The following is a 12,952-nucleotide window of genomic DNA, read 5'->3' as shown; positions in this document are numbered from 1 at the left end:
TAGCTGTGGCGCATGGGCTCCAGGTTGTGTGGGCTCTGTAGTTTGCGGACGCAGGCTCTCTTGTTGAGGCGTGTGAGCTCAGTCGTTGTGGCGCGTGGGGCTTAGTTACCCCGTGACATGTGGGATCTGAGTTCCCTGACCAGGGATCAAACCCGCGTCCTCTGCATTGGAAGGCAGATTCTTTACCACTGGACCACCAGGGAAGTCCTCCACCCCTTCTGTTCTTGATCCTCAACCATTTGGGGCTTTCTGCTGGACTCTCATCTTTTCTCCAGGTTTCTTTCCCTTTTCACTAGCTTTGTCACCTGTATTCTAAGCCTGATTCTGTCACTGATTTCCTGGACCTCCGTTTTCTCATCTGGAAAATAGAGGTGAGGGTTGAATGTGGTAGGTCTCAAGGCCCCCCCAGGCTCTGCCCTCTCCTCCTCCCGTCTCTGGCATACTCCCTTTTATTTGCCACCTCTCTTTTTGCTCCCTGTCTATTTATGATGCACTATTTCCCTGTCTGCCTCTGATTCTCTTGGCGTTTCTCTCTTTCCTCTTACTATGATTTTATTTCTCTCTCTGAACATCTACTTCCTATCTTAATTTTTCTTCCTTGCATCTCTTTCTCCCTCTCTCCCTTCCTCTGTTTCTATTGCTTCTGATTCTATGGACTCTTTTCCCTCTCTGCCCTTCTCCCTGGCTTTCTACCTCTTCCCCATCTATGACAACTGTGAACTGTTTCTCCTTCTTACCCCATCACTACCTGATCACTGCTCCATTTAACTCCATGACCAACATTGCTTTCTCAACCTATTCCTGGACCAGTGTTTCTGGGTCCACACCCCCTCTCTATCCCTGCCCAGAGTCCCCTTTCTCAGTCATGCCCTGGCCTTGGGCAGGGATCTGGGAGCTGATGCCACGCGGCCCCTACCAGAGCCAGGCTCCTCCCTGTGATGGAGACAGCAGCTGTGAGGCTGGCTCCAGCAGGCACATTGGGTCCAGTTGGCTGCCTCTGTCTTAAAGAAGGCTCCAAAAGTCAGACACAGAACTCAGATGGAGTGTCACGTCCTGCCACAGCCCAAACCTGGAGAGCAGGCGTCAGCTGTACAAGCAATCGCATTCCATGTTTGCATGTGTGTGTGTACGTGTGCATGCACACACACACACACACACACACACACACACACACACACACACACAGCTGGGGCACGAGCATTGGCAGTCATCTCTCATTGAGCCGGCATTCAGGTTTGCTTAAAGAGTGCTCCTCTCATTGGAGTCTACTACGGCCTTAATTGCAAGCTTTCAGCCCTTGCAATGATCCCCAAGTAGACACAGATCAAGGCTCAGTAAGGAGAGAGAATTCTGACCCATCCATGGGTTAGGATCTGGTTTCCGTCCTATAAAACCCACAGGTTCTGCACTTTGCTGTCTGGCCCCATGCTTTCCAGAACCCCATTTGCTGTGCACCTCCCAACCCGTGTCAGGCGCACGTGTCACCCCACACAAACCTCACAGCAACCCCAGGAGGCAGGCACAATTGTCCCCCTTTAGGCAGGTGAGGAGACAGGCTCCCAAGATCACAGGCCAGTTCAGAGGCATTTTCAGCCCAGCACAAGTGTGACCTGCCTCTGGTGTCCTCTACCCACTGTAACAATCCAACAATGAAAATTTGACAGTGGGAGGAGAAGCTGAGAGATCCTTCCCAAGCAGACCATTGGCAGCTGGTTCTAGTCTTAGAAAAGGCACAACAGCAAAAAAAGCTGTCAGATCTGATATCCCAGTAGCTGCCATGTTATAGCCAGATATCTGACCAGAGGCTCTGCATTTTGGAGGTGAGGGAACACGGCAGTGAGCTTGGGGGGCACATCACAAGTAGCACAATCTTTTTCTTTTTTGGGGGATGGGCACACTACCGCGAAGCACGCGGGATCTTAGTTCCCCAGCCAGGGATCAAACCCACACCCCCTGCAGTGGAAGCTCGGAGTCTTAACCACCAGACCTCCAGGGAAGTCCCACAAGTAGTGCAATCTTAAAGGAAACAAGATGGCCCCAAAGGGTGGCCTCAGATGTCAGAGTGGGAAGTGGCAGGCTGCCTGTTTGGAGGTGCCAGCCGGTGGTCTGGCAGCACGGGGAGCAGCTGCCTCCCGCCCCGACTCACTGCCAGGGCCCTCGACATGGAGGCAGCATGGGTGCCCCAGGTGTCCACGCCCCGGTGTCACCTCACGCATTCCGCCCTGCTCCCAGAACGTGGCTAGCTCTGCAGAACCGTGCTGGGCCAGAGCTGTCTGGGGTCCTGGGGCCACGGAGAAGAATTGGACGGCACTTGAGGCTGCAAACTCTCAGCCTCATGCCCTCCAGGGCGCTGCCACGGGCCCCCCTGACAAGTGCGGCTCCCTTTCTCGTCAGGCTGCTTCTCACAGTTTTCTGGATTCTCCCATCTACTTCTTACTATTTGCCGCTGGCTCCTTGTCAGTTGACATGCCTCTGTCGCCTCTGTCCTGCTCAATCATTTTGCTGGAGATTGGGGTCCAGCACACGCATGAGGAGGGGAGGGGCTGAGATTCACCAGACCACAGGATCCACGCCAGAGAGGGTTGCTTCCACCTCCTTTTTTGCCTCCACTTGTTACTGAACAAATGCAAGTTTACGTACCCGAAGCGCGGCGAGGCCAAACAAACCTAAATGTCAGAGTTTGGAGCAGGGAAAGGTTTATTGCAGGGCATGCAAGGAGAACAGGTCAGTCATGCCCCCCAAATCCTGAACTCCCTGAAGGGTTTCAGCAAAGCATTTTTAAAGGCAAGGTGAGGGAGGGGCGTGGTTGGTTCTCAAAAACTTCTTGATGTCAGAATCCTTTGTTCTTGCAGCTGTCCATGCAGGTCAGGTCACGATGTTCCTGTAAACCTCCAACAAGACAAATGTTATTTTTAATCTCTATATGAATGGGAAAGAGTTATACCTTTAAAGGTCAGAGCCTTGAGAACGGGTTATCCTGTACATTTCAGGCTATTGGCAACAATCTTAACTTGAAGCAAAAGCAGTAGAATACAAAGGTTAAAGTAAAAGAAACAGATCTAATATGGAGTCAGATTTGTTCTTGCCTATAACACACCCTCCACTAGGTGGCAATCCTCTGCCTCTCCCACTAGGTTACAGCAGGGACCTCGGCTTAGTATCCAGTCTCCTTGGTACCAAGGACAGAGCTGGCGTAGAATAAGGGCTCAGAAAAGGTTGAAGTCACAGACAGACGAAGGGGTGAATCTCAACAAGCTGGACTCATGGATGGGAGGAGCTTTGTGAAGAATGAAGGCAAAGATCCTGCTTAAGCCAGGACGGGGGTGGGGTCACGTGCTGCAGGTGGCAGAGCCTGTCACTCACCGTGGTGAGCAGCTCTGGGGGCTGCAGAAGCAGGTTTAGACCGGGGTGGGTACGGTCCCACTCAAGTCTACACTGGCCTGCAGCACCTTGGCAGGTTTTAGACGCTGACTTATGAGGAGGAAAAGGGCAAATAGAGCACCGCCACTTTTCCTTTGGGTCCTCTCCCAGTCTCAGGGAAGGCCTGCTCTCTACAAGCACTTGCTAAGACAGGAGCGCTACAGTGTGGACCATATTCCTCCTCAGGGCCAGGGGACCAGCTCATGCTGCAAAGCCGGCTCGCTCTGCTGCGTTCCGGGCAGGACTCTCCACTTGCTCCAGGGAGACACGACGTGGGTTTTCTGTTCATTTTTTGCAAGTCTTGGCTTTCTGCAGGTTGCTGCGAGCTGACAAGCTCATTCCAAGGCGATTCAAGCCAGGCCTGGTCCTTGCGATAAATCCCTGGCAGGGATCACGAGTGACAACAACACATGAAATAAATGCCTAGGGGAAAACTCAGCCTTCTGAAACAGATGGCAAATTTACACCCAGCCGCCCGAGGAGACGCAAGTCGAGTTCCACATTAAAATGTTAATTTCCCACATTACAGAAGTGTACCTGGAGCTCCTGTGCGGGCTGTTAAGTGGTTATTTGGTATCCACCCCAGGTGGCAGGATGAGTTCACTGAACTCAGCCCTTGTCTCCAAGAACCTTCCTTAGCCTCAGAGCAGTTTCCACCCCTAAAATTTCCACATTCACCTGAAACTGTCTCCATTGCCCCAAACCACTTAGAAATCTCATCAGGACCCTTGGAGACCATCTTTACTTCCCATCTTGTATTTGCTCTGTGGCCTCGGGTAAGTCAAACAACCACTCTGAACCGTGAATACCTCACTTGTAAGTGTTGAGGGCGTCCAGCATACTGAGTGCTCTCTAGTGTATCTCATTTAATCCTCACGACAAACCTAAAAGGTACACTTATTTCCCCATTTTACAAAGGGAAGCAGGGCTCTGGTGTGTGAAGTGTTCTCCCTGAAGCCCCTGTTACTGGAGGCAGGCGAGAGGGTCTGTCTCTAAGCTTGTGCTCTTTACGCCTCACCCTGTGCCCCGTGGTCTCTGACCTGGTTTTCTGTGTATCTATCCTTTCACCTGCCAGAGTTGCCAACAAGCTAGAGACCGGGACCAGGGCTTGACTACAGTGCCCTCCTGCAGGAGGCTTTTTCCGGCCAGGAAACTCTAGTCTAGGCTAATTATTGGAGCCTTGGTGCCCTCTGCTGGACAAAGGCTAAAAGACCAGCCAGCGTCCACCCTGGTACAGTAACATCTTTTTCAAAAGGGCATTATTTTGGGTCCATCCATCCACCCGTCTTCCATCCATCTCAGTTTCACCGTTGTCTGGAGGCATCACCCTCATTCTCTGGGGCTCCTGTTCTGCACCAGGGCTCAGCGACACAGAGAGGGAAAGAAGGTAGCACTGCATCTGTGTCCCCCTTTCCTGTTTGCAGAGTGCCTCCACCTCATTGTACCCTTTGTCCCCACAGCAACCCGAAGGGCCGTTAAAATCCCCATTTAACTGGAGAGGAAAGTGAGACCCAGAGAGGCCAGGAAGCTCAGTGCAGTAGAAACAGTCTTGGGGACAAAGACAGGTTACAAATCAGGGCTCTGTCATTTACTAGTTCTGCCACCTCGGGAAAGTTTATTAAGCTTTATGAACCTCAATCCTTCATCTGTAAAGTTAACTCACCCAATTGATATTTAATGTGCATATGCTCTGTGCCAGGCTTGGCTTTGGGGCTACAGCAATGAATAGGACTGAACAGGTCCTTGCCCCTTCAAGCCTTGCACGGTGAAGGTTATAATGAGGCTTAAATGAGGTGAGAATATACCACAGTGCCACCTGAGTGCCCTTTATGTCATGTCATGTTATTACCCATGTGAGGAACGTGAAAGGATTTGGAGATGCTTTGCTGGGAAAAGAAAAATGAGGGAAAGCTGGGCATTATGTTAAAATGATAAAAGCAGCATATATTGGGGTTGAGGTCATGGGCTCTGGAGCTCGACCGCCTGGTTCTAAATCCCAGCTCTGCCCCTCAAGAGCTTTGTGATCTGCAGTAGCAAAATGGAGACAGTAAATTCAACACAGGCTTATTGTATATCTAATAAGGGCCAGAAATGAACAAGACAGGGAAGGCCTGTCCTGTCTCATAGGAGTGTGACGATGAAATGAATCATTACATGGGAAACACCTATAATGGTCCTAAACATAACGTGTTTGCTCTTATGACTATCTTGGCTGTTGCAAAGGCTCTGTGGATGGTATTTACTGGTACTCTGTGTTTGATGATGCCTCTTGACCGTCTGGGGCTGATGACAGCCAGAAGGTACAGGCTTGCCCTGCTGGCAGAGAGTATAGAACAAGGACCAGGATGTGGAGGTCAGAGGACACAGGTTTCTCAACGCAACAGGACAGAAGCATTAACAGCTGACTGGCTCACAGCAGGGCAGTGGCCCAGGGAATAGTGAGTGGCCAGTAACCAGTGGATATGTGCAAGTGTGGGTGGAGATACACAGAGTTCTTGTCCTGTCTGAGTGGTGTCTCAGAGACCACTTAAGGCTCCTTCATCAGCTAAGGACTTCCATTTTTCTGGGGGACAGATGAAGTGGACTCTAGAAGCCCTGGAGAGATCCTGGATTCTGGTTAGTTTTGGCCAATGAGAAGCCTAGCAGCAAGGGTAAGAGACATGGGATTGGGCTTCTACTTGCCTTGATTCTTCCCTGTGGGGACACCATAGTCTGGATGTGTCCTTTCCCCTTTCGAGGCAACCAACTGTCTCCCGGGCTCCAGAAAACTCCTTCCCCTCGTCCCTTTGGACCTGGAGAGGCAATAGTTCTGCTACCATTAGTCTCAAGTTACTGCAATATTCTTTAGAAACCCCTGCTCCCACCTTTATAATAGGCCTTTGTAAACAAGCCCTTCTAGAATTACCCTAATTTGAGTCTGCCCTCAGTTTCCTGCTAGGACTCTGTCTAGCACCAAGAGTGGCCTTAGGAACTAGATTCTCCAAATAGGATTCTGGAATTGGGTTTGTCCTGTATTTGAGCACCATGGGGATAATCTCCTGCTGGGGGAAATAGGATGCAAGTAATTCATGACACCTGGTAGTATCACAGTTACTCAAATGATCATGGGATGCAGTGCAGGTGGGAAGGCCAGACTTTGGCATATCAAGTGGCTGTGGCACTTTGCCCTGTGGCAACAATACTTGTTATAAAGACAGTGGAGGGACTTCTCTGGTGGCTCAGTGGTTAAGAATCCACCTGCCAATGCAGGGGACACGGGTTTGAGCCCAGGTCCGGGAAGATTCCCACATGCTGTGGAGCAACTAAGCCCACACGCTGCAACTACTGAGCCCACGCTCTAGAGCCCGAGAGCCACAATGACTGAGCCCGCGTGCCACAACTACAGAAGCCCATGCACCTAGAGCCCGTGCTCCGCAACAAGAGAAGCCACCGCAATGAGAAGCCCGCGCACCGCAAGGAAGAGTCGCCCCTGCTCTTCTCCGCAACTAGAGAAAGCCCATGTGCAGCAATGAAGACCCAACACAGCCAAAAATAAATTTATTAAAAATAAAACCATCTTCCAAGATCATGGGCATTTATGAAGTTAAAAAAAAAAACAGACAGTAGAGGCACATGGCTTCTTCCTACAGCCCAAGAGATCATATATATATAGAGAGAGAGAGACAGAGAGAGAGAGAGAGGGAGAGAAAATAAATAGAAAATTATGACCATAAAATTGAGAACGTGTGTGAACAACAGAAGGTTTCCATGAGAGCTTGAAGGAGTCCCTCATGTCTGTGGGTGCAAGGAGGGTATAACCGAGGACCAAACCCAGGGTCTGATGGTAAAGGCTGCAGAGTTGCAACACCTCCACCACAGGTCTCTTGTATTGAAGGAGGAGTGCTAATAGGAAAGGACTGGGACCCCAGGACATGGGGTAGAGACATCTGGGGAGAAATGGATGGGGCTGAGAATTCTGATCTGCAAATTCCCCTAAATCCCCTTCACCAGCGGAATCAGCCCCTCCCTACCTTCCTTACCTCTCAGTTGTCGCCCGGGGAGCAGTAATTCTATAAGCTGATACCTGTGCTCCCCAGAACACCCTCATCATTCCTCATCGCCTCCAAGCCCATGGCCAGCACTCAGCCCCAGCATAGCCTGCAGGAGAAGTGCAAACTAGTAACCTCAGATACTCAGAAGTTGACCAAGGAACTGATATTGGAATCGAAAAGGTAAACTTGGCAGTTTAGTAAGTTTATTACTCCCATGTGGTCTTGCTACAGCTAATAAATCTTAAATTTGCTGAAAACAAAAAAAGACAAAAACAAAAACAAAAAAACCCCTGCACTCTGAGAAGATAGTCTAGACAGTCTAGTGTAATACTTATAAGACTCTGTCAATCTATGTAAGCAGGAGCCTGTGGGAGTGGATTCTGAGGGTGTTAGACCAAGGGGAAGAATTATAAGAATTGATTGGGCCAAATTCACTGGCATGGGTGCCCTAGCCTAGGATTTGGAATTTAATATTTTGACTTGATCACCCAGGAGTGGTTTTTTTTAAATTTATTTTTTACTGGAGTATAATTGCTTTACAATGTTGTGTTAGTTTCTGCCGTACAATGAAGTGAATCAGCTATATGTATACCTATATCCACTCCCTCTTGGACCTCCCTCCCACTCCCCCCCCATCCCCTCATCTAGGTCATCACAGAGCACGGAGCTGAGCTCCCTGTGCTTTATAGCATGTTCCCGCTAGCTATCTATTTTATGCATGGTAGTGTGTATATATGTCAATCCTAATCTCCCAATTCGTCCCACCCTCCTCTTCCCCCACTGTGTCCACATGCCCATTCTCTACTTCTGTGTCCTAATCCTGCCCTGGAAATATGTTCATCTGTACCATTTTTCTAGATTCCACATATATGTGTTAATATATGATATTTGTTTTTCTCTTTCTGGCTTACTTCACTCTGTATGACAGACTCTAGGTCCATCCACATCTCTACAAATGACCCAATTTCATTCCTTTTTATGGTTGAGTAATATTCCATTGTATATATGTACCACATCTTCTTTATCCATTCATCTGTCGTTGGACATTTAGGTTGTTAGCATGTCTTGGCTATAATAATCTGATTAATTGAAGCTTGGACACAGTGATGGCCTTACTGAACAATGTTGAAATTCCAGAACTTCCTTGGAACACTGTGTAGGAAAGTCTGAAGCCTCAGGAGAGTGGGCACGTTGGAGTGGATCTATAATAGGCAATCTGCTCACAACCCTAGGAGAAGCTGGAGGACACTCCCTTCACCCAAGCATTAAGGAATGCATTCATGGGGGTGGGAGACCTCCCTATCCTTGAAGAACTCTATGGTAGTTGTCCTTTGTAGGCCAGAGATGGCCATGGGGGGTGTTGTGATGGAAGCTCCTTGATCTCAGTGTGAATAATGGGAAGCCAGGTAGATGGCAGCACTTAACCATCAGAAACAGTGGTTTCTGGGACTCCGGGAGGACAAAAGAATGGGCAAGCACTAAAGAAACCAGCATTATTGAGCATTCACTGTGTATAGCCCAGAGAGGTTGTATAGGGTATGTACAATCCCTAGCACATAGTACAAATTTCGTGCACTTAGTAAAGGTTAATTTCACCTTAGTAGGAGAGAGCAGGTGGCAGAGGAAGGGCTGAAAATCCACTGGATTCTGGCATCTATCTCCACATAAGGGTTCACCTCAAAAGAGAAGATAGAAAAACCGCTGTTATAATTCTCGAAGAATCAATGTGGTGTGATGAGCAGAAGCCTGGACCTATAGTCAGCCCCACCACTCTACTAGCTCTGTGCCCTTTGTCAAATTACCTAACCTCTTTGAGCTGTACTTCCCTCATATATAAAGTGGGAATAATAAGGACAGTACCTGTCTCAGTGGGTTGTATAGGTAGTGCCCAGCACAGGGCTTGACACGTAGTGGAAGCTCAGTAATGCTGGTTTCTTCAGTGCTCGCCCATCCCTGTTTCCTCCTGGGAGTCCCAGCCAGGTGTGGAGCTGTCCGTAGTGCTGAAGACATCCTCCCTCCCTCCCTGCCTCCTTCCCTCAGTTCCTCTCTCCTTCATTCCCTCCTTCTCTTCTGTGCTTGGCTCCCCGGAGCCCTAGGGTCTGAAAAGATGGAATTTTCCAAACGGTTTCTTCAGGCCCCTATGGAGGACAGGAGGGAATGAGTCATATACGAGTCCCTCCCTCAGCAGGAGTCTCTGGAAGCTGGCAGGCAGCTGGAGTGGTGACTGTGGGACTGTGCGGGCTGTGGTGGGAACGGGGGCTCCCCGGGACAGAGCCCACTTGGAGAGTCTGACATCCGAGGACGCTCATGCAGGAACCTCAGGATCTTCCGAGAGGTGGTCAATCAGTTCCAACAGCACAGCGTGGCAGGTGGGTCTTTGGGGAGCTTGCCCTGAAGGAGGCAAGAAGGACCAGGTTGGGGCATAGGAGAGTGACTCTTGGATACAGGGCTTGAAGAGCCCCTGGCTCTGACTGGAATACCCCGTCCTCCTTCCCTGGAATATTTTGGTCATTTGTTTGTTAATGTAACTAAAGGCATCTTCATCTTTTTGCATTATGGTAGCATGCAATTGACTAGCTTCATGAACTTGGCTCCATGAGCCAATATCTGTGGCTAATTCTCAGTGTCTCTCCCCTTGAGTCTAAAACTACAAATGGTACCTCCCTAGGAGGGTGGCGCCTGAACCCCTTGTGCCAGAGGTGGGAGCACTTGCAGCTCACACACTCCTGGGGGAAGGGTTAGGAGAGGGGACATGGCCAGCTGCAGAGACAAAAATCACCTGTTTCCTAATTTTTGTTGACAGCTAGAATATTGGAGATGAAGGATCTTTGGAGACCCTAAACATATAAACTAAGCCCTCCCTGTACAGGTGGCACCGAAAAGGGTGTGAACACTGTCTCACGAGTCAGAGGTGGAGGTGGGGCTAAAGGTGGCTCCTCCTCTAGCCTGGCCAGAGGCTGCCCTCGCTAAGGGCCTGAGCCTTCTGTGACCCCTTGCAGGCCATCAGCTGCAGAATTCCTGGGACACTGAGCATGGCCAGCAGGACTGAGGGACCAGGGGAGCCTCCTGCTGCTTTGTGGGATGGAGGGAAGTCCACACCACTTTCTGTACCCGTTTCCCCATCGGTACACAGAGGAGTTGGTTCAGATGCTTAGATCTCCAGGATCCTTCAGCTCTGATGTTCTAGGTGTTCAATAAAAGAGGTGATTTTTGTCTTTGGCTGGGAGGTGGGAAGCCAGGCTCAGGACCAACTCAGCCCTAACTTTCGGTGAGACCCTGGACAAGTCACTGCCCTGCCCAGAGTCAGTTTCTTCCTCTGGAAAAGAGGATAAGAGGTCTCTGATCAGGTTCTCTAGGAGCACCAGGCAAAGGAGTGGATCACGGGTGCTTTGGGAAGTACAGATTGAGGGGAGAGGTGTCTGTCATTAATATCAGCCGTATATGCCTATGTTCCCAACAAGAAATGATTAGCTATTTGTGAGCCCAGAACAAACCCAGCTGCTCTGAGGGGTTCATCCCTTGGAGTGGGATGTTAGGAGACCACTTAGAGCATCACAGTGGAAGAGGAGGGAGTGTACAGAGGGCCCCTCAGAGACTGGTAGAAAAGCAGTACTCCCCAAGACCCTGGCCTCTGAGCTGGGAGAAACATAGCATCACAGGCCAGGAGGGCTCAGGTCTGGCCAGCCCTGCAAACCGGCTTCTACAGATGGGGAGGCTGAGGCCTTTTTTTTTTTTTTTTTTTTCCCCGGTACACGGGCCTCTCACTGTTGTGGCCTCTCCGATTGCGGAGCACAGGCTCTGGACGTGCAGGCTCAGCGGCCATGGCTCACGGGCTCAGCCGCTCCGCGGCATGTGGGATCTTCCTGGACCAGGGCACGAACCCGCGTCCCCTGCATCAGCAGGCGGACTCTCAACCACTGCGCCACCAGGGAAGCCTGAGGCTGAGGCCTTGGATGGGGCAGGGGCAGGACTGGGGCTGAAGCTCAGGCCTCCACCTCCTGGTCCAGCTTTTTTACACCCCAGTACACCTGCCTCTCCTCAAAGATCCAAAGATGGTGCTGATGGTGATGGTGATGATGATGGCTATTCTGTTTAATAAGCGCCTAGCTAATTACCTACTCACCACAATGACTATCCTCATTGTAAATACGCTACACGTTTTAGTCTTCACCACAGCTCTGCCAGGTATAGCTATTGTCATCTCCATTTTACAGATGAGGAAACTGAGGTTCAGAGAAGTTAAATGTCTTGCCCAAGGTCAGGGGCTAGTAAATGATAAAATCAGGATTTATTCCTCTGTGTGATGCCAAGGCCCTTCTGACTCCTCTGCACTGAACATAATTTCTAGGAGCTACTCTGCACAGACCATTGCAGTTGGCATTGGGAGGGCATCCTCTTACCCTCCTGATCTACACTCCAAGTGTAGGTGGTTCAGTGGCCTCTCTTACTTGGATGACTAATTGGCATCTCCAACTTGACTTTGAAATTGAACTCCCGATCTGCCCCCTGGCCTCCTCCCATCGTCTTCCCCACTGCAGGTAATGGCAACCCCATCCTCCCCCAGGCTCAGGCACCCTCGTCTCCTCACACCCCACACCCAGCCTGTCAGCAGCACCCTGGGGTTCCATCTTTAGAATTCGCCCAGAAGCAGAGCCCTGCTCACCACTCCCTTGCCTCCTCCCTGTTCCAGGCCCCCGTCGTCTCTCGCTAGGTTACTGCAGCGGCCTCCCTGCAGGTCTCCCTGCTTCTGCTCTTGTCCTGGACCTCACCGTGGCAGGTAGGAGGATCCTCGGAAAACAGAGTCAGATCTCTCCCCTGCTCAGAGCCTGCAGAAGCTTCCATTGCCCGGAGTCCAGCCAGAGCCCTCTCTGCCCTCAGCTCCCTGCCCTCCGTCTTCCTCACATGTGGTTCTGCCCTCCCGTTGAATACACCAGGTACACTGCTGCTTCAGAACCCTTGTGCTTGCGGCTTTCTAGGCCTGGACCGCTTTCCTGTCTATGCTTCTTCCCTCACCTCCTCCAGATGGCAAGTCAAGCTTCCTTTCTAGGAGCCTGGGTGAGGGGCAGCGTGGGCGGTGGTTGGGAGCCCAGATGCCTGAGCAAGGCTGCTTGGGTTTGAACCGAGGCTCTGCCACTCACAGACAGTTGCCTATCTCTCTGCTTTCTCTTCCACAAAATCATGGTCATGACTGTACCTACTTCTAGAGGTCGTTGTGCAGAATAACTGAATTGAAATACGCGACATCCTTAGAATAGGTGTTCATTGCAATACAATATGCAATAGTATAGTGAGTACTACAAGCTATTCAGTGCTGTTACTATTATCTGGACTTAACTCAAATTGGGGGAGATTCATCGGCGGGCAGACAGACAGTGCTTATCCTTCAGCAAAAGACAGGAAGGGAGGGAGGCAAAGGAAGAAGGTATGCCTCCCCCCAGCTTCTGTGGCAGTGGAGGTCAATGTCCTCTCTCCAGAATAGGGCCTGGAATTTCACCACCTTG

The sequence above is a fragment of the Stenella coeruleoalba genome, assembly GCF_951394435.1.
Source record: "Stenella coeruleoalba genome assembly, chromosome: 8".
In the NCBI taxonomy this organism is placed as follows: domain Eukaryota; kingdom Metazoa; phylum Chordata; class Mammalia; order Artiodactyla; family Delphinidae; genus Stenella; species Stenella coeruleoalba.
The sequence above is the reverse complement of the archived record's forward strand: the minus strand, read 5'-3'. Positions refer to the sequence as shown.